This window comes from Narcine bancroftii, chromosome 1, assembly GCF_036971445.1.
Source record: "Narcine bancroftii isolate sNarBan1 chromosome 1, sNarBan1.hap1, whole genome shotgun sequence".
In the NCBI taxonomy this organism is placed as follows: Eukaryota; Metazoa; Chordata; class Chondrichthyes; order Torpediniformes; family Narcinidae; genus Narcine; species Narcine bancroftii.
In genome coordinates this window covers 453,537,131-453,564,727 of record NC_091469.1, presented here as the reverse complement: position 1 = coordinate 453,564,727, position 27,597 = coordinate 453,537,131, and the positions used below count along the sequence as shown (strand labels likewise).

At 39.8% G+C, this 27,597-nt stretch overlaps 1 protein-coding gene across 6 annotated transcripts in view; it reads left to right on the top strand.

The window, feature by feature from the left end:
- The window catches only part of LOC138751792 (sickle tail protein homolog), a 689,307-nt gene that overhangs the window by 229,948 nt on the left and 431,762 nt on the right, over window positions 1–27,597 (top strand). The gene's annotated exons all lie outside the window — the stretch shown is intronic.

Genomic DNA, 27,597 nt, shown 5'->3' with positions numbered 1-27,597 from the left:
TGGTAGGAATACTTGGAATATTATACTGTAATGTTCAGTGGTTGGATCTGATATTGATCACTTGGGTGTGGAATACTGAGAATCAAATCAGCCAAATTAATCCTCTGTTTTGGGACCCGCTCATAGCTTAAGATCTGGAGCTTAATTTTGCTGGACAAAAGGTAAGCTGGAAGAGCACAAGACTGAACCACAAAAATAATTAAGGAATTAATTAATTGTAGATGGATGAAATTGGTAAAGGGTGGTTGAACTCAGAGGGATGAATATAAAAACCTGAGGTTTGGGTCATTTGTTGGCAACTGATTCAGCCATCCCATGGCATAGATTATTCAAGCACTCCTTCACAAGGGAATGATTTGTGAGAAGACACTTTAAACTATAAAGTGTGAATGTTATGGATCAGCTGGTTAGGTGCAGAGGAATTTTCTGACTTGGCCTCGATAATTTTTTTTTCTCTCCTCCCAGGGCTTTGCAGTACTGGGAGTTGGGTAAATGATGTATACAATTAGTATTTTAGAGTGTGCCAGGTTTGATGGATGACCTACTAAAGAAGAGTAATTTCCTCAGGAGGAAGATAAAAGTGAAGCTCAAATGTAAAGGAAGCCTGGAGAAATTAACCTGTTTGTGCATCCCAGACCAGATAAATATTCCTAACAGACCTGTATATTTAAAAAAAACTATGGGTGAGGAGGTGGTCTAAAACCAGCTCACTCAGATTGCTTTGACATGCCTGCCTTGATTTTTAAAAAATATCATGGGGGTGGGGGCAGGAGTATTGGTTCTAATGCAATGATAGAAGCAGCCATTACTCAGCATTGCATGAATACTTAAATAAAGCCTCCCACTGGCATCAGAAATAAACCAGAAACGAAACAGAGGAATGCCTTTTTTCTCAGCAGTGGGGAGGCCTGTTTTACTTTCTGTTCCTATTTACCTGGCACTGAATGATTTTCTGTGCTTTTCCAATGGGCAGTTAAAAGTCGATCACATTATTGAGCCTGGTGTTACACATGGGCCTGATGGACTAAGGATAGGTTTTAATCTTTGGGACATTAGTGTGTTCTTGCGACAATACAGTAGTTCTGCAACAACCCTTACAATTTTTTTCACTGAACTGAGTATTAATTACATTTAAAATTTCAGCTGTCTTTGTGGGATTAGAGCATTTGCCTCTGGATTGTTAGTCAAGCGCTCAGAATCACTGCTCTGATAATTTGACACCATTCTATTGCCACTGTACCCTATTTGACTTCAACGTCAAGTTGTACAAAGTTTCCACCTTGTGTTTGCAATATTGGTTCGATGCTGATTTACCAGTAGACAAATGGGAAATATTGAGAATGATCTTAACCCTCCAAGCCAGCTGGAGTAAACAGCACAATTTGTTTTGGAAATTTCGGTCGATATAACACTGGTGGGCTGAATTACTTTTTAAAGGCAGCTTAGATCTGGTATTTAGGAATTCTTTTAGTTTATCTATAGATACTGTGGAATTTCATTAAGAGACATGGATGAGCTGTCAGAAGTTTTAGATTGGTGATTGTCATGAAAGTTGTCATCTCTGTTAATTGCCAAAACAATAGAATGTGTATTATGGACAGGCTGAGATTTTGAAGGATGTTTTAAACAAGTTGTTTGAAAGTGGAATGACTGGCAAATTCTTGGAGCCTGTTTCTCTTACTTCACTATTTTCTTTTCCACATTCTAATTTTTATTTTTAAAATTTTATTTTAGTTTTCACAGACTTACAAAATCCAATAAACAAAGCCATTCATGTACGTGTGCATACCCAAAGTCCGTATTTGTCACCACCCCTTCCTCAACCCACCACAGCAAATACCCCTCCCTAAACCACCACCTAGTTCTTCTGTTAAACATTAAAACCTGAATGTTATGTTTGATCTAATCTTATCCAGATCTCATTTGAGGAAGGGCTATCTCTGATAATCAGAATACTGAATATGATGAATGTTTTAATGCACCAGGCTTAATTTACAAGACTTGGGAAAAGGTGGTCTGAATGGAAAATTGGCTTGTGTTTCCACATTTTAAGGTGAAATTCCCTAAACCACAGTGAAGCCCTGATCTTGCATTGCCTCCATTATCTTGCCAGTTTGAGGAGGGAGTAGGAAAATTTGTACAGTATTAAAGGTCTCCTTTCAAAATAATTTCTCATAACTGATCTGGCAATTATTCCAGTTTTCACCACCTCTTGGCATTTCTGATATTATGTAAGAGTAAAAAAAAATCAAGGAGGTTAATTCAGGAAAATCTAGTGTTAACTTGGTCCAACTTTGGGCTTGAAGAATTACACATTCAAATTTCAGATTTATGTTCAGACTATATTCGTGACATCACATACAACCCTGAGGTTCTTTTTTCTACGGGCAAGGCAGAATTACCATTCATTGGTCGTGCAAAAAACTGTATACAACGTACACATGTTAACAAATAAAGAACTGTAAACAGATAACAAATGTAAACAAACTGCAATAAAGAGAGTTTTTTTAAAAAATCAATAAAGTACAAAAGTAAGAGTTGTTAAATGAGTTTCCGATTGATTTCGTTCACAAGATAACGGAACAAAAGCAGGCCACTAGGCCCATCGAATCTGTTCCGTGATTCTACACTAAGCTGAACTATGTTGAAGAGTCTGATGGTGGAGGGGTAGCAGTTGTTACTGATCCTGGTGGTGGAAATCTTGTGGCACCTATACCACTTTCCTAATGGCAGCAGCGAGAACAGAGCGTATGCTGGGAGTTATGAACCCTTGATGATTGCTGCTGCTCTCTGACAGCGGCGTTCCCTCCGGATGTTGTCATTGGTGGAGAGGGTTTTCTCTGCGATGTCCATGGCTGTGTCATGCCTGAGACATTTAGCCTCAATCAGAAAGAAGTTCTGTTGTTAAACTTCTCGCTGCAGACTGTGTACTTGGTAGTAGGAAGGATGTTGAATTGCAGGACATAAACATCAAATGCCCTGTTCCTGTGCTGTAGATGTTTATTTCTATTTATCTCTAGCACGTTTTCCCTTTGCTCTTGAGTTCGGTCATTGTCTCTGTATCCGATTCAGAGACCATAAAGTTTCATACTCTAGGCAGAGAATCAGTTTTACTGTATGGAAACTGGCCCTTTGGTCCAACTTGTCCATGACATGCAATTTTTGATCCAAGCTAACCCTATTTGGTTGGGTTTGGCCCATCTACCTGTATGGTTATGGTTCGTGGATGTACCCTTTTCACTGCACCAGGTGTAACGTGACAAATAAACATGAGAATTCTTCGCTGTTTTACTGCATTTGCTTTTGTTTCAGAGATTAAGGGAAATTGAAAATGATGTTCTGATATGTACTTTGAGTCTCTTATAAAACTATCAGTTGTGTTTTAAACTACGATCTAAGTGATTTCCAGTTCTAATTGCTGTAATTACTTTGTAACTTGTATCCCAGTAAGTTCATTAAGTTTACAATAATTATCATGAATAGTTTAATACACCAAAGTGCTGGAGAAACTCAGCAGGTCATGCAGTATCCATAGAAAGCAGAGAGAACAGAAATAGTTTACTTAATTTTTTTAAAATTTAATTTCTAATTTAGAGATGCAGCACGGTAACAGGCCTTTCGGCCCATGAGTCTGTGCCAGTTTATACATCCATGTGACCGATTAACTGAATAACCCCGTAAGTCTGAGTTCACAGCTCTCATCCCACTCTCCTCTGAAACCAGCACATTGTCCTTTGACCTTTCCACCAACTGCAGTGGGATCCCACCACCATTCATGTCTTCTCATGCATTTCTGCTTTTCACAGAGACCACACTATCCAGACTCCTAAACAGTTCTTCCAGATCCGACAGAAATTCACCTTCTCCAGCTTCCATCAATTGCATTCAGTGCTGTCAATATGTCCTCTTATGCATCAGCAAGGCCAAGCATAGATGAGGCCACTGTTTTGCTGAACATCTGCACTATGTCTGCATTGACAATCCTGAGTTCCTGTTTCAATATCCCATCCCCATTCCTACACTGACCTCTTTGTCCTCTGCCTTCTCCATGGCAAAATGCAAACTGAATGACGCCTTGTTTTCTCCCTGGATAGTCTACACCCCATGGCATCTATGAGTTCTCCAAATTTTCACGCTTCTGTCCCTCTCCTGATCCACCCAGGTTGTCCCCTTCTTGATTCTATTCACCTGTCATCTACTTGACTCCCATCCCTTCCTCCGACTCACTTTATCTGCCTCTCATTCCCAGTTAACTGTTTCTGCTTGCCACCTTTCTTGCCTATCAGATGCCTCTGTGCCTCCACATCAGCTTCCAGCCTCTGTTTCTGCACTCCTTGACCCCCATCTGGCTCAATTGCCCTTTTTCTGTCTCCACCTCTCATTCACTCACTGCAGCCTCCACAAACCACCCCTCTCCCTTCACTATCTGACTTCATCCCTCCTCCTCGCCTGGTTCACTCCGTAAAACTCCCTCTCACTTCTTTGCACCAGCTCTCTGTCATAATGTGGCGACTTCAGCCAAAACATAGCCTATTTCTTGGCCTCTATGAATGCTGCTTGAACCCACTGAGTTCCTCTAGCAGTTTGTATTTTGTTTGCATAGTAATATGTTCAAATACTTTCCTTCGGTTGAGGTAGCAAGGTATTTGGTTGGTTCCATGCGTTGATTGATTTTCAAAAAGAGTAAAACAGTGACATATTCATATCACTTGACAGAGGAATTTATATGATGCAGGTCTGTGGAGAAAATTGGCTTGGCTTGAGCGCATTGCATTTTTACTGAGTTTCATGCTGACACTTTCTTCCCACCTTTTCCAATAAACTCAAATAGAAGGTCAGCAGAAACCACAGGCATCCAAGAAAATGGTTGGTATAATGTGTCTGGGAGGATGATTGATTTCTGAGTAGTTTGGTTAAAAAAAAATTAATTAGACCAAAGCACAGAAAACAATTGTTGTTGTAAGGGGTATGCCAGATTCCTTTAGGAGTTCGAAATGTGTGCATTAAAATGTTGCATGTGCTCTTAACAAAATAGTAACTTCTAGCACCTTCGCATCCACAGTTCAACATGGAAATCCAGAGGTTAGTCTCGGACATGTTCTGATTCTCCACAGGGTTCTTGGAGTTAGATTGTTCAGCCACCAGGTCCATGCTGATCACCAAGCAGTCATTTACACCATTCCCATGTTCCAATCTAATATTCCAATCCTTTCTTGCCCCCCCCCATATCTTCTTCTTTAACTGTATTGCATAGTCACTTTTTTTACATTTCATTATTTGTTCAAGTGTTGTAGAGCATGTCGAAAGAACCAAAGACTTGTTGATCCAAACCAAGGCTTTTATTAACTAAAAAACTGGAGCATATCACAAGTAGGTCGACCAGTCCAGAATGACCTGGTCTGGCTAGGAGCAATCCTTTAAAACTCAGCCAATCACAGTCATCCTACACTACAATCTGTACATAGACACATTGGTGATAGAATCTGTACTATCACACGTGTGTACGTTGAGTCTTTTTTTTGCACTGCCTGCAGGAAAAAGAATCTCAGGGTTGTGTGTATGTCGGGTACTCACTCAGGCAATAATTCTGAATCTGAAATCAGGTGTCCTACACTGGGGGAAGTTGACGTTAACCAATTAAGCTTCCAACCTGTCTGTTTTTGTTACGTGGGATAAAATCTGAGCACCTGGGGGAAAGGCTACTGGGAGGAAAATGCAAACTCCACACAGAGAGCAGCTGTGATTAGCAATAAAACCCAGATCTCCATACCCGTGGGGCATCAGACTTGGAGTCACTGTAACATAGTGATTACTCAACGGTTTTGTATTCCATCAAGATTAATGATGTGCTAAGAAACTAACTTCAAGTGTCTGTTTCTTTTTAACCACTGTCAGGGCAGCACGTTGGCAGGTGGAGTCTGCTGCCATTCAGCTGCATTGACTCGACTTCGATCCTTACATTCCAGCTGGTGAAGTGGGATTTACATGTTCTCTCTGTGATTGCATGTGTTTCATCTGGGGCCCTGTTACCCCTCACATTGCAAAGACGCACTGCATGATAGGTTAATTGGCTACTGTAAATTACTCGATGTGGGTGTGCGCTTGTGGATCTTGATGGAGAATAGATTGTTAGGAATTATGTGGAGGATTGGGATGGATGGGAATGGCTTGAAAGTTGGCATTGACTCGATAGGTTGAAAGGCCTCCATTGTATGAAAGAAATTTAAGAATATAAAAAGTAAGCCAGGGGTCCTTGGGTTGGGTGATTCACTGCACCTCAAGAGAAATGAAATTGCTCTGCAAGCACCTGAAGCAGAAAAGCTGTGACCTAAAGAACAGATGGTGATTGGTAAGAACACAAATAATCTAATAGCTTGCATTGACCATGATATTTTCCTTGTTGACCCTTGTAAGCTTTTGACTGTCATTTCAGGGCATCCTTCTTTGTCTACTTTCAGAAAATTCCACTCTAAATTTGTGTCTGCTTTGTGATGGCACTAAATTCTGATAGCAATCGATGGGTCTGCAACAAACCCAGTCTCAGTGGAGACACCCTCTCCCTAACTCTAATATCCAATAAGCTTCCTTCTGTTTGTGAGTTGTGAATTCTACCACCCTGCATGCCTCTAAAACTTTGACTAGAAGCAGTACTGGAGAGACTACCAATGCTTTCTCCATAAAATCCTCAACTCATTGGCAGGAAAGAGAGCAATACAAGGCTATCATACCCAGAATAGAGGCCCTAATCGCACTCGGTCCACTTTGTTGAGCTGGCTGAGTTATTTGCACACCCTACATGGAAGACACTTGAAAGGAGGACTCTATTTGAACTCTGATTACAGGATGGTTAAAGGAAAAGCTTAAAGAATATTTGCAAAGTCCTCATCTTTACTATGATTAGGGAGGGAGCACTTGGGATGGCATTCAGCAGATGCATACGGAAGTACACTGTAACTGGCAGAAGTAGCTCACCACCTCCCAAATTATCACTCTGTCCCACTTGTGGCAAAGTCTGTTGTCTCCCCTAGAGATGTCATTGCCACTTTAGAACCCACAGAACTGGAAACAAGCATGACATCTCAATCTCTATGGGTCTGCCCAAGAACAGAAGAGAAAGAAGTGTTTGTTTGCTGAACAGATTTGTGCCACAAAATGCGAAATTTCTTTTGAAGGCGATATGACACTTCGTAACTTTTGAAGTTTGCTATTTTAAGGGATAAATAATGTCAGGTGAAAATGTATATAACAGTTCATTTGTAATTAGTGATTTATTTCATGGTTACAATTATTTGCAAAGAAATATCTGTTAGGATATGAAGAGAATTATTTTAAATGATTTCTAGCTTTTTTCCAACTGTAAATTTTTGTTAATGCAACATTTCATTATATTAGTTAGCACCACTTTGTTGCATCTATACTCTGGATAGTCTTTTCTGTCCTGAGGATTGAGCAAATCTTTTCACTTTTAACTTTTGTAATAAACTCTATCCACTACTTTGTCAGGATTTGCAGCAATTGCCAAGTTTACAAGCAGCAATAAGATGTATAAGGTAACTTGTACTTGATAGTATTGGTTGACAGATAAATTCTGGTGCATACAGCATGAGAACTTCTCAACACTTTAACATTGGATTTCTGTGTTAACTTGATGTGTCAGATGGGGCTTCAGCTTGATAAAGGGGGAATAAAAGAAGGGGATGGAATGAAATGAAAGGACTGATTCTTACATAGTGTTGCCTTTCCCAGAATAGAACTGTTGAGGGCAATGGATGGCCACAGTGAAACTGGGATGAACTCTACACTGGTAGGTTAATCTAATGATGGATATCGAAGGAGAAAACACTATGAAAAGACTATGTACAGTTTGACCAAAAAAAATGAGAAGAGTATTTTCACTGAACAAGGAAAGTATTGATGATTATAGTGTTTTTATCTTGTCCACTGCTTTTGTTAGGTATGTACATAACAAAAGATGTAGCTAATAATTTAAATGCATCTTTTAATTACATCAGAACATGAGAGCAAACTGTTGACTGTTATAATACTGCTGCATTACAAGACCAACAGTGTATCGAGCAGATATGAAGGCACTTATTGGGCCACTGAAAACAATTGCCATGCTATTGTGCAACATCCTTAAAGACTTTTGAGAATGGAAGGAATTTTCTGTGGTGGACAATGCTTAATCCTCATACATAGTAGAATTTTATGGCAGTGGGGCTTCACTGTGTACTGCCCCTTTAAATTCCCCCCAGACAGTTTGGGGGCTTGTGTGGAATACCTGAGATTTTGATGAGACAGTCAACTATTAAAATTCTAACATTTCAGGCTTTCTGCAGGAAATTCCAAGTTGTATTGAATAATTTTTTCATTTAAACAGGAAGGTGGGGGGGGGGGGAAGCTTTGTGTTGAAGTATTGGATCAGTTTACCATATAAAAACTTTGAATTCCTGAACAAAGATTTCAAAAGCTCAATTATTTTGAAGTACAACTTAATCCACTCAAAGCAATAACCAAAATTCTCAGCTTTTAAGTTTCATGGGGCTAAGAGGCGAGCAGAGTGTAAGGTTGCAACCTTTAGTGAAGAGGTCATTTGGTGCATTAACCTTAACTACATCTGATTTGTGGTTCTGCAAGGTGACTTCAGAAGGTCAAGGGGCTCCCTGCTGCAACTGCCCTTTCTAGAATGGTCAGGTAGTGAGAATTGTGGTGAGGAAAATTAATCATGTGAAGATGAAAAGTTGTGATTTGTTTTTTTGCATTTCAGTGGCTTTGTAATATATATTTTCATCCAATATATAAAGTTGTTACTTGGCTTGTTTTGCATCACTGGTCACAAGTAATTGAAATCTGTTTCACTGCTAATTAGTATCTTGACCATGCTTTCAATCTTCAGACCAACCTCAATGTGTTAGATCATGCCAGGAGGAGAGTATCTTTCAGCAACATGTATCACAATGACTTTTCAAGCTGCCATGTTGCACAGACCAAATTGACAGCAAAGAAGCCATTGTAATGTGTGTGGTAAACAGCAAGTAGAATAATAGATCAGAATTACAAATTTGTTGTAAAGAAGCGGCTGTTACTCTTTATTTTGTGGACATCTGCTCATAGTTATTTTGGATTAAAATTATTGAAAAGATCCAGATCCAAATGCGGAGTTGGTGGAATCTGTGAACGTATCAGCAGTATGGAGCCTCCAAGTAATTGGACTGAAAACTCCACACTGAGCGGGTCAGAGACCAAGTCAGGAAGCTTAAAGCATTTAATTCAGAATAAATGTAGATGGAGTCAAGGGAGAAGGAGAGAGAAAGATTGAAACCACTTTTTTTTATAAAAAAAAAGCTGTACATTTGCCCTCAAGAAAATTGGATTGCTATATTTGTGAAATTATGTTTTCGGGCTGTTTTTCTCCATAAACTGGTTCTGTGCTTGCATATTGGATGTGATTGTTAAAATAAAAATGCATGGCTTTTTTGGTCAAATAACCTACAAAAAGCTTCAGAGGAAGGTGAGGATGAGAAGGAGATATCCTTTGTATCTTTGTAAATGGAATAAAAATTACAGGAAGGACTAATAAAATTCATATTTCCTTCCAAAATATTTTTATGCAAATGTTCCATCTGGAACATTTTTTATGTACACGTGTTAGAATAAAGCCAAATGACTTCTGCTGGCATCAATTGGCAGATGTTCTGTGGCCACTTCAACTCTGGTGATCAACAACTGGATGGGGAGGGGGGGGGAGGAGTGCCCACAAGATAAAGATGACAAACACATTGAATTATTCATAATTTAGTCTCTGAAACTTCTATCTTGAGAAGCAATTACATTTATTTAATGGAAGTGGATTGTCGTCTTAGCACATTTTGAGAGCAATAATGTCCTCACTATCTCCAGATCTGTTTAATCTCAGGGTGGAGAGGGGGTGGGGCATGTTGTAGTATGGACACAATGGCTTGGCTGAGAAAAGTCCCAATTATTATAGCCTCTCTGAGCAAAGGTGCACTACTACAGGAATTGCAGAAGTTTACTCAGCTGATTGGTGTTGTGATGTATCTTCTCAGTGTAGAATTTTTTATTCATTATGCGAAAGAGGAGAAAAAAATGTTTGCTTTTCGATTTTTATTCCAATTGGAATTACTTACATAGTGAACCTAAACAACAGCCAGGGGCATGGGGAGCTCTGGTGGGTGGGTGGGTGGTTGAGGTGAGTATCTGGAGTCGGGGTGTTGGGAGCTACGGTGGGCGGGTGGCCAAGGTGAGGGTTTGGGGCTGGGTCTTTGGGAGCTCAGATGGCTGGTTGGCCAAGGCCAAAAATGGGGAGTCAACTTTTACATGAGATAGATGGAAAATGTGAATTTTGGGCAAAAAATTGGGGTGGGGTGTTAATTATTACACATATACATTTGGTAAACCTTAAAGCATTTTACTTTATTTTCAGTCATGCTCTTTGAAAATATTCAACCATCGCTGCATCTGCACATTCGTCCCCCTCCACGGGGCCACCTGAAAGACGAACAATAACCGTAAATAAGTCCTCCTCTCCCAAGTTTACAGATAAAGCCTCTGACCAGGGCAACTCTTACTAAGCAGGGATAAGGAGAAACATTAAGAGAGTCACTCTAAAGGCGAGTGGCATCAACCAGCTCTTCGTCCTGGGTGAAGCCACCGCTGTTTCATGCAACTTTATTCAATCAGCTGCTACAAGCAAAGCTCGACCAAGGCATTCCGCTGGCTGAATATTTGTTCCCATCTTCACCAAAAACATTTACCTTTACAATTTTAAACTTGTGTATTTTTGCCTATTATTTTATACTTACTTATTGACATTTTTTAAAAATTTCCTTTTCTTTTGTTGCCAGTTGCTAGAATTCTGGATACCAGGAATTTTACTGTATATCCTTTCAATTGTCTCACCATTATTGCCATAGTGCGATTACATTTTAAGTAGATTTTTATTTATTTTATTTTATCCTATTTTAAAAGTTTATTTAAAAAATACCGGAAACCATATATCCCTCAACACCTGCATAATTGCCCACAGTAACTTCTATTTAAAGCTTATTTATTGCCTGAAACAAAATGCACTAGTTGAATTTTAAAGATTGAATTTCTTTTCCCATTTGTTCTGCAGTTTTTTTCATTCCTCTATTTATCATTCCTTCTAAGTTTAATATTATTTTCAAATTGTTGATCTTCCTCTAATTCCTCTAATCTTCAGTCTTTTGCTGAATGTTTTTCAGGGAAAGTAATCTCCTAATCTCTGGTTTGATTCTTGTGTAATATGAATCTGGGGGTTGTACATGATGTCGTGTATGTATTCTTTAAATTTAAGTTTTAAATTTAGACATACAGCCCATTTCGGCCCACGAATCCAGGCTGCCCAATTTACACCCAATTAACCTACACCCCCCGGTATGTTTTGAAGGGTGGGAGGAACCCAGAGTCCCCGGGGAAAGCCCATGCAGACACAGGGAGAACGTACAAACTCCTTATAGCGTGAGATTCAAACTCTGATCCCAATCGCTGGTACTATAAAGGCATTGCGCTAACCTCTACACCAACCGATCTGCCCATTATGCCAACCCTGAAACACTGTGTGCTCTGACAATAAATTTGGACTTTAACAATATGCTGTTTAAAGCAGTGGTTCTCAATCATTTTCTTTCCATTCATATACCACTTTAAGTAATCCCTATGCCATTGGTGCTCTGTGATTAGTAAAGGATTGCTTAAGGTGATATGTGAGTGGGAAGGGAAGGTTGAGAATCACTGCTCTAGACCCAATTGTAACTGAAATATTTTGCTGGAGAAAAATTGTCATTGGCCCATTTCCTTTGGAGTTATGAAACTGTGCACATAACGAGTCAATTAGGTACGATTGAAACAGTGGTTTTCAAACTTTTTCTTTCCGCCCACATACCACCTTAAGCAATCCCTTACTAATCACAGAGCACCTATGGCATAGGGAATACTTAAGGTGGTATGTGAATGGAAAGAAAAAGGTTGAGAACTACTGGTTTAAAGCTTTGAGGTCCACACACATCATAGCTCGTGTATTCCCCCATCAGAGAAATGCTGACAATCTATGCATGGAATTTGGTGTGGGCTACAAGGGTGACTTTTATTCTGTGTACTGCTGTGAGCAAGCTTGTTCGCTTACCTCCTTATCAAAGAAATTTTATGACTGGATGGCCCCTCTCATAAAATGAGACTGAGGATTGAGCCACAGTATTACCATCAGGAGGTCTGCAGTACACAAATGTAATAATGTTTGTCACGGACCACTAATTTTGTAATTTGATTTCTAGCTAATAATTGTTTTTTTAAAAAAAACTGGAGTACAATTTTTTTTCAAAAGGTTTGCTTTCTGGAAAAAAAATTGGGGATTATGATAGATGACTTCAAGCTGAATACAAAGATAATTTCAGATTTGCTATAACAAGTGGGAAGATGGGGAAACTTTAAATTAACATTTATTGAATTTAGCATGTTTAATCATGTAATGATGCTGACATATTGTGTTAATTCAACTGACCTAAAAATATTTTGCCACTGATTTTCATTTGTACTCAGCATTTGATGCCTCTTGTGTCTGTGTTCAATGATAGTTGGCAGCAATGATTGACTCCAGATGCCTTGATATCGATTTTCCATTATTGCAACGTGCTGGTGAAACCTTTCGCCATTCTGTATTTGTCACTGACTGCACCAAGATCAGAAGGAAAAAGTCCACGTTCAAATGCAGAAAATGAATTTTCAATTACATGTTGTACGTTATGGTTTTGTATGCTAATTTTTTTAATATTTAATCTTAATTTTTAATTTAGACATACAGCATGGAAACAGGGCATTTTGGCCCACGAGTCTGTGCCTCACAAGTTACGCCCAATTAACCTACAAACTCCTCCCCCCCCATACGTTTCGAAAGGTGGGAGAAAACCGGAGCCCCCAGAGAAAACCCATGCAGAATCCAGGAGAACGTACAAACTCCTCACAGACAGCACAGGATTCAAACCCCAGGTCCAATTGCTGTCACTGGATTGTCCGTTGCACGAACAGCTATGCCAACCATGACTGAAAATATGACAGGAAATCACAAAAATAGGTTATATCTAGAAAAAAAGATACGTGACAGGAAAATCTTAAGGTGATTTTCATGACCAGTAGCCCAAATGTACAAAATACATTCAAAAGTGTTTAGGAAGCAAAATCTTTGTTGTGCAGTTAATGTCTTGACATGTTCAATGAACTAACCTGTGCTTACTATGGGTTCAACAATGCCACCACTTTGAAATCTCTCCATTCTTGTGGAATCCTATTTCTTTGGCTTCCATTTCTATTACTTCCATTTGTAAGACAAATAAAATTGTGTTTTGCTAGTGAGCTGATAGGAGCTTCCACCTGGGCAGTAGTTGTAAAGGAAGGAAATAGAAATGTAAATAATCTAGAAATATAGTGTAAAGTATCCATAAACATTGACCAGCTCAAAGTACCTTTTCACAGCAAGCAATGGAAAATATTTCATGACTACTTCAATCTTAATTCTAATGTCTAGTGTTTCCCAACTTGCATGAATGAAAGCTCCACTTGTTCACATCAGAAAAATACATGCCATTTCCCCACCATTAACATTTGACAGCATGCACTGCTTTTTTAAGGATCTGAGGAGAATCAGTAATACTGTGGTCATGGCAATAAGATCACAGAGTATATATATTTTTAAATTTATTTTACTATTTTTGTTAACTTTCTAACCACATTACCTCAATTTTCTCCCAATCATTCTGGATGCATTGTTATCTTTAACGTCCCTGGGTGGGTGGAGGGGCAGTGTGGTGATCATGCCTGAATGATAGAGTCCATTGCCTTGGTATCATCCCAATTATTCTAAATACTAATCTGCGATTACAGAGAATACATATTTTAACTAAAAATACAATGCTGGAAAAACTCAGCAGGTCAAATAGTGTCCTTTATATAGTAAAGGTAAAAATTCATAACTAACGTTTCAAGCCTGAGCCTTTCATCAAGGTATGGAAAAAGTCCTTATTTTTCTAAACCATGATGAACGGCTCAAGCCCGAAATGTCGATTATGTATTTTTTACCATTGCAACATCCATTGGAGCGCTTACATCCCTAACGTCGAAGTACTCGAGATGGCAGAGGTCGACAGCATCGAGTCCACGCTGCTGAAGATCCAGCTGCGCTGGATGGGTCACGTCTCCAGAATGGAGGACCATCGCCTTCCCAAGATCGTGTTATATGGCGAGCTCTCCATTGGCCACCGTGACAGAGGTGCACCAAAGAAAAGGTACAAGGACTGCCTAAAGAAATCTCTTGGTGCCTGCCACATTGACCACCGCCAGTGGGCTGATAACGCCTCAAACCGTGCATCTTGGCGCCTCACAGTTTGGCGGGCAGCAACCTCCTTTGAAGAAGACCGCAGAGCCCACCTCACTGACAAAAGGCAAAGGAGGAAAAACCCAACACCCAACCCCAACCAACCAATTTTCCCCTGCAACTGCTGCAATCGTGTCTGCCTGTCCCGCATCGGACTTGTCAGCCACAAACGAGCCTGCAGCTGATGTGGACTTTTTACCCCCTCCATAAATCTTCGTCCGCGAAGCCAAGCCAAAGAAAGATAAAGGACACTGTTTGACTTGCTGAGTTTTTCCAGCATTATGTTTTTACTTCAACCACAGTGTCTACAGATTTTCATGTTTTACTTTACGTATTTTGGCTATGTTACCTTTGTTTGCCATTGCAAGGAACATCATTTCTGTTCATGTCAAAAGTGTTGAGCATACACATACATACAGTCAACATACCAAAGGATATATCACTCTCTGGACACGCACTCTTCTCTCATCCCATTGGGGAGAAGCTCAAAAGTGTGTTGTAAACAAACCGTTTCTTCCTGAAGACATCAGGCTCCTGGATGAATCTTATAACAGTGCTGTCATGCTGCCTTGGTTCATACTAATTTCTCTCTTTTCATTGTAACTCTGTGCTCTGTAATTGTACTCTTGTTTTTACTTTGCATGGCTGAATATACATTTGTTGGCCTTTTAACCTGCTTACAGAAGAACTTGTTGCACTGCATGAGTTGTAACATGTCAAATACATTTATAAATTGTGGATCTTGGATAATACAACATTAAAGAATTTTTGTGGTTCGGTGTGAGTTTATAACCAAACACAAGTACAATGGACAGATGAACTGAAATTTTCACTGTAGCCAAATAAGATGCATCAAATACAACACAAAAATTTAGATTACCACAATGTATGACCGATAAAGAAATAATAAATAGTGCAAAAACAGTGACTTTTCAGTATTCAGACAGATCGTTTGATGGTGTTGGGGTAGTTTATGATGAGGGTTGGTAGCACAGGGTGTACAAGAATCTGATAGCTGTTGAATATAAACTGTTTTTGAACCAAGAGGTGCTGGACTTCAGGTTTCTGGGTCTCCCTTCCTTCCATTTGGCAACATTTGCAATCATTGTGGAACCTTGCCATCCAGCCCACAGTATCTTTGAGACACTACCTTCATAACAAATAGGACTGCCAGTCTGGGAAACAGATTCTTCCCACAGGTGGTGAGACTGTTGAACAATCTGAGAAATGCATTCATTATTTCATCAACATTTATTTTGGATCCCTATGTATATATGCAGTTTGTGTGTCGGTGGACTGTGTGTGTGTACACTGTGGCCCGGAGAGGTGCTGTTTCATTCAGTTGTATATGTTTTTTGTATAATCAGATGACAATAAATTTGAGATTGATACTATGAAATGCAACCTTTGGCTCTCTGAATCTCCACCATCCTATTTACACTTAACTGACACTAATCTCATCATATTTTATTCTCCCCATTTCCCCCCAGAATCTCCCACTCACACACATGTCTAGTGATCAGTGAACCTACCAATTCCATGTTATTGGGACGTGGGAAGAAACCAGATTACCCGGAGGAAGCCCACACTGTCACAAAGAGAATGTGATATGGACAGCATCTGAGGTCAGGATTGAACTCTGGCTTCTGGCGCTGTGACATAAATGCTCTACTAGCTGCACTGTCATGCTATTGTGCCTGGATATTTGTTCCTCTGGTGGAGGAACAAGGATTATCTTTATGGGTCACATGGACACCTTCTGTACTTTTTTTCACCCCACCTTAGCTTTTTCCACATGCTTGGGGAGGTTGAAATGTGGCACTGAGTTGAGAGTGTGAGACAGAAAAAAATAAATTTATTTACTACACTGAAGCGTACACAAGGGATTGGATTGCTTTTGGAAATCGAGGGAGTAAATGATAATATACAGTACTCATAGCCATTCTCATTCTTTTTTGTAACAAAGCGCAGATTTAAGTAGAAAATTTTACAGGAAATATGTAAGCCAAAATGGAACAGTTCTCTAATAAGAGTGTGTTTGAGAATTTAAGTCCCATCAAGACTCTTTTACCTACTGTACTTTATTTCTGAAAAGTTTGGGAGGATTTATTTGTACTGGAAGTGACTGTTTAATACTATTTTTGACTAAAGCAAGAGGATGCCTCTTTGCGGGTTTGGGGATGGTTGCACTCCAATTAGCTATTCCGTTGCCATCGTGATAGTTAATTTTAATAATGATCTGGTTGTAATGGTTGTTGATTTTACCATTATGAAAAGGTAAAGTTCATTTTTCCTACTTGTGTATATTTCTAATGCAACTGGAATACCTTGGATACATAATAACATGCACCATCTCAACCATTCCATATATTGGTTCTGAGTGTCTTACAAGTATGTAACATTTGGAGAAAGAATTCCAGAACTTAGTGGTAAATCAGAAAGACTGCAGATGCTGGGTTCTAGTGCAATGCAGGAAAGCACTGGAGAATCTTGCATCCACAGGAAGCAAAGGCAGTTGTCATCTTGGGCCTGAGCCCTTCTTCGTGTGTGAAGATGTTCATTGAAGTTGCCAGGATTAGCGGCCACGAGTTACCACATGAAGGTCTCCGGCCCTAAATGATAATTGCCTTTTGCTTCCTGCATGACCTGGTGAGTTTCTCCAGAACTTGGTGACCAGGCAGCTGAAAATAAATTTGAAAAGAAAATATTGTGCCGTTTTGGGAGAGCAAGCAGGGAGCAAAATGAGTAGCTTTGTCAAGGAGCTTTCCCAGGCATGTGGAGGTGAATGGCTTCCTTCTGTGTGCACCACTTTATGATTCGGTAAATATTGTTTTGCTTTCAAGCTGTCTATTGAAAGGTTTTCAATAGTAATATATCATGGTTCTGCTTAGTTGACTTAAATTCTATGACGCACTGAGAAATGTGAATTATTCACTTAAAGTTTTGTGAGACTCAAATCTACAAAAGATTGTTTCATCCTGTAAGGTTTGTTGATTTTCACGTTGAGTGATAAATATATGTTTTTAAGAAAAGGAGATTGAATCCTCCATGGGGTGATCATGTCTTCAATGTTTTAAGGACTGTATTTTATTTTTGTTGTGTCCTGTGTTCAGCTTGTAAATGAAACTATTTCGACCTTGATGCTTTGATCTGTTGATGTGGCATTTGGCCCTTTGAAAAAGATTAAGGGGAATATACTTAGTGTCTCGAACGATTTCCAGCTGTTGATATCACAATGAACAGTATATGTCAATCCTAGTCTCACCATTTCAAGTCTGAGCGCAAGATGTGTATTAAAGCAAACATTAATCGTTTAAGATCTAAGATACTCTGGTAAAATGTTTGAACATATCAGCTTTGATATACAACGTGAGCTGATTTTATATCACTGTACCTTTTGTGCTTAATATGAGCTTCAGCTATGTTAACTCTTACTTTAATTGTTCTTTAGCAGCAGTAAACGTCTGAGGAATTGCTCAATGTTCCTCATACATTGGAAGACTGGTTGGATTGCCCTTGAGACAGTCAAAAGATAGGGTAATTCTTTGTTGTCAGAATAATGTAATACAGTAGAATCCCCATTATCCGGTATCTATGGTGTTGGATATGCAAATTTTCTGGTTGACTGAGACTCACTCTACCAATGCCTAACTAATACACCTGCATAGAGACAGTGCAAAATATAAAGTAATTTGAAAAAAAATCGGTATTGTAGTCTTTAATTATGCAACATTCCCTTTAATCAGGTTATTCCCATAGCTTATAAAATTTAAATTCGAAACCCAGTCGCTCATGCTGTAAGTGTTGAGCTACCCACCTTGTTAACTGGGCCACCATCATAATTAACCCCCCTCCCCCAAATTAAAGTCTCACTAATATAGCCTGATACTAATAATGATAAAGAATCTTACAAGTCAGGGATAGGGAGTTACTTTGGGAGAGCCGCCCCAGTGGCAAGCGGCACTGGCTGGTTCTTCCACTCACAAATGTATTCTAACAGGGGCTGGGGCACGATCGGCTCTCTGCTGGCTGAATGCTTTAATATAAATTGGGTTGTCTTAAACAGCAGGTTAAAAATCCGAACCTTGATAGCATTCTCAAAACCACTGCCATCTTCCCCCTCCCCCTCCAATTGCCATCCCGTGGGCTCCAACTCGAGTGTCCTGGTCAGGCCCTTGGCACACTCTACCACTCATCCACCTGGTGGGGATGAGGTGACAAAAATAATTGAATGCAAATAGCATAAATCATCCAAAAGCTAAAATAAACTTGCAGGTGTAAGAAGATAGAACATAAGAACAGTATAGCACAGCAGTGGGCTCTTTGAGTCATTTGCCTCGCCGAACTTGAGGGCCATTTTGTGCATCATCTCTGCTGCTTGCACATGATCCACTTCCCTGTATTCCCTGCATATTGACACATCTATCCAGAAACTTCTTAAAATCTGCAACTGGATTTGCTTCCACCACTATTCTGGGCAGTCCATCCCAGACTAAAAAAAAATGACCTTGACAGTCACCTTTAAGCATTTAACCCTCACCTTAAATGCATGTTTTCTGATGTGTTAGATTTTTACACTGGGGGGGGGGGGGGGAGAAATTCTGACTGTCCACACCATCAATGGCTCTCATAATTTTATACACTTTATCAGGTCTTTCTTCAGCCTCACACGTGCCAAAGAAAACAAGTCAGGTTTGTCCAATTGCTCCTACCCTCCATTCTAGGCAACATCTTGGCCAATCTCCTCTGTACCCCTTCCAAAGCCTACACATGCTTTTTGTAATAGGCTTACAAGAATAGGCTTACAACATTCATTGGAATGACTTTATCACCAAAATCAAAGTACTCGAGCTGAAAGAGTCCACAAGCATCGAATCCATGCAGCTGAAGACCCAACTGCACTGGGTGGGTCATGTCTCCAGAATGGAGGACCATCGCCTTCGCAAGATCGTGTTCTATGGCGAGCTCTGCACTGGCCACCGAGACAGAGGTGTACCAAAGAAGAGGTACAAGGACTGCTTCAAGAAATCTCTTGGTGCCTGCCCCATTGACCACCGCCAGTGGGCTGATCTCGCCCCCAACCATGCATCTTGGCGCCTCACAGTTCAGTGGGCAGCAACCTCCTTTGAAGAAGACCGCAAGGCCCACCTCACTGACAAAAGACAAAGGAGGAAAAAACCCAACACCCAACCCCAACCCACCAATTTTCCCTTGCAACCGCTGCAACCGTGTCTGCCTGTCCCGCATCGGACTTGTCAGTCACCAACGAGCCTGCAGCAGACGTGGACATACCCCTACATAAATCTTCGTCTGCGAAGCCAAGCCAAAGAAAGAACAAGAATTGCACAGAATATTCTGTGTGAAGTCAAACCAAAGTTTCATAAACAGTAGTTGCAACTCTGTTGCAAATCTGAAATAAAAACAAATTGTGGGAAACACAAAGTGAATCTGGCAGCATCTGCGGAGTGAAAAACAGATTTAATGTTTTGGGTTGGTGACTTTTCATCAAAGCTCAGTTCATTATAGTGTAAACAGTTGACGGACAGAGTTCATTTCAAAGGTTCACTGTTGAAATAACATAAGAAGAGGCAACAAGAATTGGGTTATTTTCCTGTACGAGTACTATGTGTCGTTCATAAGACATTCCTATCCCTCAACCTTTTTCTCTACTAGATGTACGTACACCTCTGATTCCTTTTCAATCCAAAAATCTAGAAATTCCTGTTTTTTTATAAATACTGTACTTGTCAGTTGAGCATATGTAGCTCCCAGTGAGATATAAAACAACAAAGATTTTCAACCATTTAGGTGAAGAAATGTTTCAGTCCTACATTTCAGTTCCTTTGTTTCAAGAATCCAGTTCTTATTCTGAGAGGCTTCGACCATGCAAATCATTCTCCCAGCATGTACCTTATTCAGTCTGTTTTAAGAAAATACAAATTATAGTTCATTTACCTTTCTTCTAAACTCAAGAGAATTTTAGCTTAAAACTCTTGATCTTGCAGGAAATTTGATGCATCCCAAAGGACTTTGATGCACTTCATTCAAAATGAGAGCATTGGCGGATAATGCAAAAGTAGTATTTTGGTCCTATTAGGGTACATTTTGCCTACTACTGGGATCACCAGCTGGGTTAAGTTTTTAAGATTTCCGATTCGATTTGAAGAGCACAAAATTGGCACGATGTTGCAAGTTGTTAAAACACATGGGATTGCTGGAGGAACACAGCCGGTCTCGCAGCGTCCATAGGTGGTGAAGATACATTACTGACATTTCACGCCCGAGCCCTTCCTCAAGGAATAAGCAAAGAACAGGAAAGCATAAGAATAATGATTGAAGACTGGGTTGGAGAGGAGTCCAGACCAACAGAAGGTGTTAATTGGATAGGATAAGAGGAGAAGTGAGAATTGATTTTGGCTCTGTGGAAAGAGACAGAGGGAAAAGTGGAGAGAGAGTAGGACAGATCTGGGGAAAGGGCGACAGGAGGAAGATGAGTAGGGGAAGGGTTTAACGGAAACTGGAGGTCGATGTTAATGCAATCAGGTTGGAGGGTGCCCAGACGGAAGATGAGGTATTGTTTCTCCAATTTGCAGATGGTTTCAGTCTGACAGTGCATGAGATCATGGCCAGACAAGGTGAAGTCTTTTCAATCATCACCTAATTTTGGTAGTTTATCTACCCCACCAGCCTCCGCATCCAACACATCGTTGTCTGCCATTTTCACCACCTAATATGTGATCCCACCACTAGATACATATTTACCACTCCTCCCCTCTATGCCTTCCGCAGGGTCCTTCCCCTCCATGACTCTCTTATCCTCCCCTCCCTCCCCACCAATCGTCCCCTTGAGATCTACCCCTGTGTCCACAGGAGATGCTCGACTTGCGCCCACACCTCCTCCCTCAGCACTATTCAGGGCCACAAATTGTCCTTTCAAGTGAAGCAACATTTCACTTGTGAATCTGCAGGGGTCTTCTACTGTATCCGGTGTTCCTGCTGTGATCTCCTCTACATTGGAGAGACTGGACGCAGATTGGGAAATCACTTCGTTGAGCACGTTAGCTCTGTCTGCCGCAATAGCATGGATCTCCCAGTGGGCACCCATTTCAATTCTTCATCCCATTCCCTTGCCGACATGTCTGTCCATGGTCTCGAAGTGCCAGACTGAGACCACCTGTAAATTGGAGGAACAATACTTCATCTTCTGAATGGGTACCCACCAACCGGATGGCATTAATATTGACTTCTCTGGCTTTCGTTGAAAAATCCCACCCTCTTCTTCCCCTGTCGTCTTTACATTCCCTGTCTCCTTTCGCAAAGACATGATAAATTCAACCTAGTCCCTTATCATATCTAATTAACACCTTTTGTTGGTCTGGTTTCCTCCCACTTGCTTCTGCCATTTTTGATTTTTTTTTGTTCCTTGAAGAAGGGCTCAGGCCCGAAATGTTGGCGATATATCTTTGTCTCCTTTAGATGCTGAAAAGACCAACTGATCTCCTCCAGCATTTTGGTGTGTTTACTACAATTACAGTGTCCGCAGCCTATCGTGTTTCACTTAGCATCCTTTTTCCTAGGATGGGAGTAGCAAACACTAGAAGACATCTGTACAGAGTGAAGGGAGAAAAGTTTAGGGGAGACATATCAAGGGTAAGTTTTTTTTACACAAATAAGTGTGGGTGCCTGACATAGATCAACAGCAATAGAAATTCATGACAATCGTATCTTTAAAAAAATATATTTTTATTAAAAACATAACGCTTCTTACTTAACTCTAAACATAACTCTTACTTCACCACTCTATGCTCAAATGTGTGTGTTTGTGGGGTAAAACCAAAACCATTACAATTCAGGCATAATTCTGAAGAGATGATTTTTAAAGTTCAGTCTCAGAAAATTTTTTGTGTTGAAACTCAGATTCTTTAAATTGTTGCTCAAAAGTAATTATGGAGTAGGTGTGATGCATCAGACTTCTCAAAGCTCATGAAATTCTTGTAGAGTTGTTTCAGAGAATTGTTTCTTCATATGAATGATTTCCCTCTCTTGCAAGGAGGCTTCAGAACTTGTATTTTCTTCTACGGTGATTTCACAAACCCTGGCGTGGGTTACATGAAGTGGCCATGTATGTAAAAATGGACACGGTGAAATTGTCCTCTTTTCAAAAAGACAGCTGACGCGGCTCTTCCTTACTCCCAATTTTGTGCATCTCCCATGGTCAAAAGAAGACAACACGATCAGTACCTCTCTGACTGAAGGCTACTGCATTTCTGACCTCAGATGTGCAATATTGAAATGAAGCTTTTCAAATGACATGTCATCATTGCTGATTTTATTTGAAGTTCTTCTCTTCCAAAAGCATTTACGAGCCAACGGCTTTGATCTGTCTCCTGGCCATTGAATCAAAATCATCTTTGTTTGAATACATGCCTCTGAGTTTCCATTCCAAAAACATGGGTAAACAAGCAGAGAGTCCTCCTTGAGAATACCCCATTGTACTAGATATTTCAATGAACAATCACTTCTGATTTTATGGACCTTTTACCAGACTTCGCATCTCCAAAAATGGCTTCTCTATGAGTGTAATTGTGTGCGTCTGCAAGTGTTCCCCTGACCATCTCACAATTCCTTTACTAATATATATTTATAACTAAAGATTAATAATTACACAATTCCATCACAGTGCTTGTAATGCCTTGCCAGAGGTGGTGTTGGAGGTTGAAACTTTAAGGGCATTTAATGGACACATGGATGATAAAAAAAAATAGAGGGAGGAAAGGTTTTTTTAAATTTTGATAGAAATATATAGGTCAGCACAATGTCAAGGGCCTGTACTGTGCTGTTGTGTTCTGTTCTATTGGTTCCCCAACCCACGATACCTTCATTAAACCTTGAGAACAGAACACCAAAGATACATTTTAGTAGCTGTTACTAAACCCTTCATTGTCATTTTCACCACACCACTAGAGGATGACTTCATAATTCCCCACAGCATATTTCATTAATTAGGCAATTAAGTCTTAAGTGCTGTATTCTCTCTTCCCTGTTTTTGCTAAATCATACACTTAGATCTGCCACCTTAACAATCTGTGTAGAACATTCTGAAACCCAGGGAATTCTGGAGGATTAAAGCAATATATCTCTGTGACCACCTCTTTTATCTTTTGGATGTTGGGGATTTGTTATCCTTTTGTCCTATTATTTTCCTATCACTCATTATTTATGTGTAACAGGGAACCTTTAGAGTTTTTAAAGCATCAAGTATAAATCTTTTCAGAATCTGAATTTATTGTCATGAACAAGTCATGAAATTTGTTGCTTTGTGGCAGCATCATACTGCTAACATTCACATAAACCACCTTACAATAATAAATAAAAATAGTGCATGAAAAGTCAAAGGAAGGCAGTGACATTGATCTGATGGCAGCGGGGAATTAGCTGTCCTTGTGCCGCTGAGAAAGATATTTTGCTGACTCATTGCATGTACTGGTTTAATGAATTTGAAACTCTTAGGCCATAAGTTTTTGATATCTTAGTTTTGTCATCAAAGGACAAAACAGTTTGTAGGCCACCAATAAATATCTTCCAGTGATAAGACCTTTTGACTGTACATTTACTAGTGAGTAAAATTGTCCGAAGTGAGTTGCAAAGCAGGAATTAATAGCAAGCTTTTATGCTGTCTTTTTAGCACGTGCAGAACTTGCCTGGTTCACTGGGAGGTGTTGCTGCACTGGAACTCCACCTAGAGGAATTCTTCAATATGTATAGAAGATCACACAAGATGATCAATGAAAGTTTATGGTCAAGTACAATGTTCGGGTCCACCAAAATTCTTTCATGCTGCAGCCAAACTGGTACATAAGATACTAACTGCAATGGAGTACATTTAATTGCTGCAATATGCCATGAAAATAACTAACAAAGCCAGATCCATGACATGCTCTGACCTTCCAAACATTGAATGCATTGATGTGAGGTGCAAATTCAAGAAGGCATCACTCTGGTCATAACCTCTTCTCACTACTTCCTTTGGGCAGAAGCCTGAGGACCAGCACCACTGAGTTATTGAACAGTTTCTTTCTAACAGTTATCAGGTTCTTGAACGTCTCCTTGTGACACAAATCGGGGACTACTCTGTCATCACAGAAGGACTGTCTGTACTAGAGCTAAGTCACTCTGTTTACATTGGGGCTACTGTTAATATTTTTTATCTGTCTACCTTTTTGTACTTATTGCCTTTTAATTCATTTAAGTATACTATTGTAGTCTTAATTTTTGTAGATTGTGGTTTACAAATTACTATAAGTGCAGGAAATAAGAATTTTTGTGCACATGTCCATTGTACCCCATATAAAATAATAAACATAATCAATATCAGTGATAGAAGAGGATAATATAAAAATGCATAAATATCCACTATTACACAGTGCAAGAAAAAAAATCTCAATAGTGCAAACAGTTATATTGGTAGACCCAGATTAGTTTGAGGTCAGGTTATGGGAGCATGGGGAATCTGATAGCTGTTGGAATGAAACAGTTCTTATACCTAGAGATTCTGGGTCTCCAGTCTTAAATCCCTGTGGTGTGGTTCTCAGCAGGTTCAGGATCTGATTGTTCATCCAGAGCTTCTGGTTGGGGTGCCTTCTTTCAGAATCTGAGTTTATTGTCATGAACAGGTCATGAAATTCGGTGTTGTGGCAGCGTCACAGTGCAAACATTCATATAATAACCATCTTGCAACAAGAAGAAAAAATAAAATAAACATAGTAGTGCAAGAAAAGTAAGGCAGTGTCTTTGGTTCATTGAACATTCCGGAATCTGAAGGCAGCGGGGAAAAAGCTGTCCTTGTGCCGCTGAGTGCTCGTCTTTAGGCTCCTGTACCTTTTTCCAGATGGTAGCAGAGTGAAGAGGGCATGGTCTGGGTGGTGGGGATCTTTGAGGATAGGGGCTGCTTTTTTAAGACACCACCTCATGTAGATATCCTTGATGGAGTGAAGTCTTGTGCCTATGATGTAGCAGGCCAAGTTAACCACCCTCTGGAGTTTTTCCTTGTCCTGAAAGTTAGCGCCTCCATATCAGACAGTGATGTAACCAACCAGTATGTTCTTCACAGTACACCTGTAGAGGTTTATGAGTCTTCGGTGACATCCCGAATCTCCTCAGGCACCACACAAAGTATAGCTGCTGGCGAGTCTTCTTTGTGATTGCATCAACATGGAGGCTCCAGGAGAACTCTTCAGAGATGTTGACATTCAGGAATTTGAAGTTTTTGACCCTCTCCACTACTGAGGCCTCATTGAGGACATGGTTGTATTCCCCTGACTCCCTTCTGAAGTCCACAATCATCTCCTTAGTTTTACTGATGTTGAGCGCAAGGTTGTTGTTATGACACCACTCAAAAAACTGATTTATCTCCCTCTGTACGCTTCCTCGTTGTCATTTGTGTTTCTGCCGACAACTGGTGTGTCAGCAGCAAATTTGTAGATTGGATTAGAATTGTGCCTGGTCACACAGTCATGGGTGTATAATGAGTAGAGCAGTCATTATAGTTTATCTTCATAGTTGCCTTAACATGCTTGTCCCAGAAGTCCTCTGAATTGTGAACTCCTAGGAACTTGAAGGTCTATCACTTTCTCACTAAAGAAAACTGATGCATGGTCCCTTGGCCTCCCTTCCTTAAATCCACACTAATCTCCTTATTCTTGCTGATATTGAGAGCAAAAATGTTGTTCTAGCACAAAGACCACCTTGATCTCTATCCAATACTCATCACTTCCCTGTTATTTGACCAACAATGCTGGTGTCAGCAGCTAATTTATATAATGCATTGAAGCCTATATCAAATTTTGTCATTCGGAAATCAGTGGTAGGGTGGAGTCCCTTGGATGAATTTCACAGACCTTGCACATTTTATACCGACTTAATTGCTTTTTAAAATTTCTGATTCTGTTTCAGTTGCCTTGTGCTGTGTGACCAGTGAACGCATGATTTAAACTATTTCCCTTGTTCCTGCATTGACAATTTTATGACCAAATTTAATTTTGAATTGATTTCTGAATAACACGGAGGTTGGTGGGAGAGCCAATTAATAGCTCTACATCCAAAGGAAATGCTAACTCTCCAAATTTGAACAATTCCTTTGTTTTGGTGTCCATTGATTGTAAGGGCTATTTTATTTTCTGAACCTGATTGTTTAAAAATATGAAGAAATGCTAGATTTCATCCTAAATTTGAAATGATTTGTTATCAAGGAATCCAAAACAATTCATTAATTATGAACTGTAAAATTAATATTGATTCACAGTGATCATTTTGGATTGCCCAGAACTCTATTTTTTCTACATTAAGCACATTGTGTACCCATTATCTATTTAAAGCTGAATAAAGGTGATTGTAGTAGCATGGTGGATTAATTAACTCACATAATATCAAACAACTGTTGAAGGTGTGGCGATAATGAAGTACATTATACAGCAAGTTCGCGATCACCATTTATTTTAATGAGGCATAGAACCTTTGTGATTTAACTGTTTACTGCTTTTGAGAATCAGAAATTGAATTTGCAGTGTAGGCTGTCAGGCGAACCTGACTGAACCATTTGAAGAGGACAATGTGTATGTTATTTGCAAGACCTTCCAGAATGTATTGGTGGGGGGTGGGGGGGGGGTGAATAATGTTCACACAAGTTGAACCTTATAGAATTGAAGGCAATTTATTGCTTTGGAGAGGAATTCATAAGATATAGGAGCAGAAGGAGGCCCATTGATTCTGCTTTGTCTTTCTAATCTTTCTCCCAGTAACCCTTGATGCCCAGATTAATGAAATACTTGTCAATCTCTGCCTTAAATAAACTCAATGACCTCACTTTCATAGCCTCCTGTGGCAACAAGTTCCATAGACTTGCAACCCTCTGACTAAAGAAATTTCTTCATGTCTCGGTTTTAAATTGACACCCTTTGTTATGTCTCTGATACTTGGGAGGCTTCCTTAAATAATTTGGAGATGCAAAATTCAAATAACAGAAGACACTTTTACTTACTGATGTCTTTCACCATCTCTGGAAACTGTTCACACACAGTGATACAATATATTTACTGCAATGAGTATTCTTATGTGGTTACAAAATAGTTAACATTATCCTGACTATATAACACCCTTTTATCCTGAAGTTGTGCTCTCTTGTCCTAGAATTT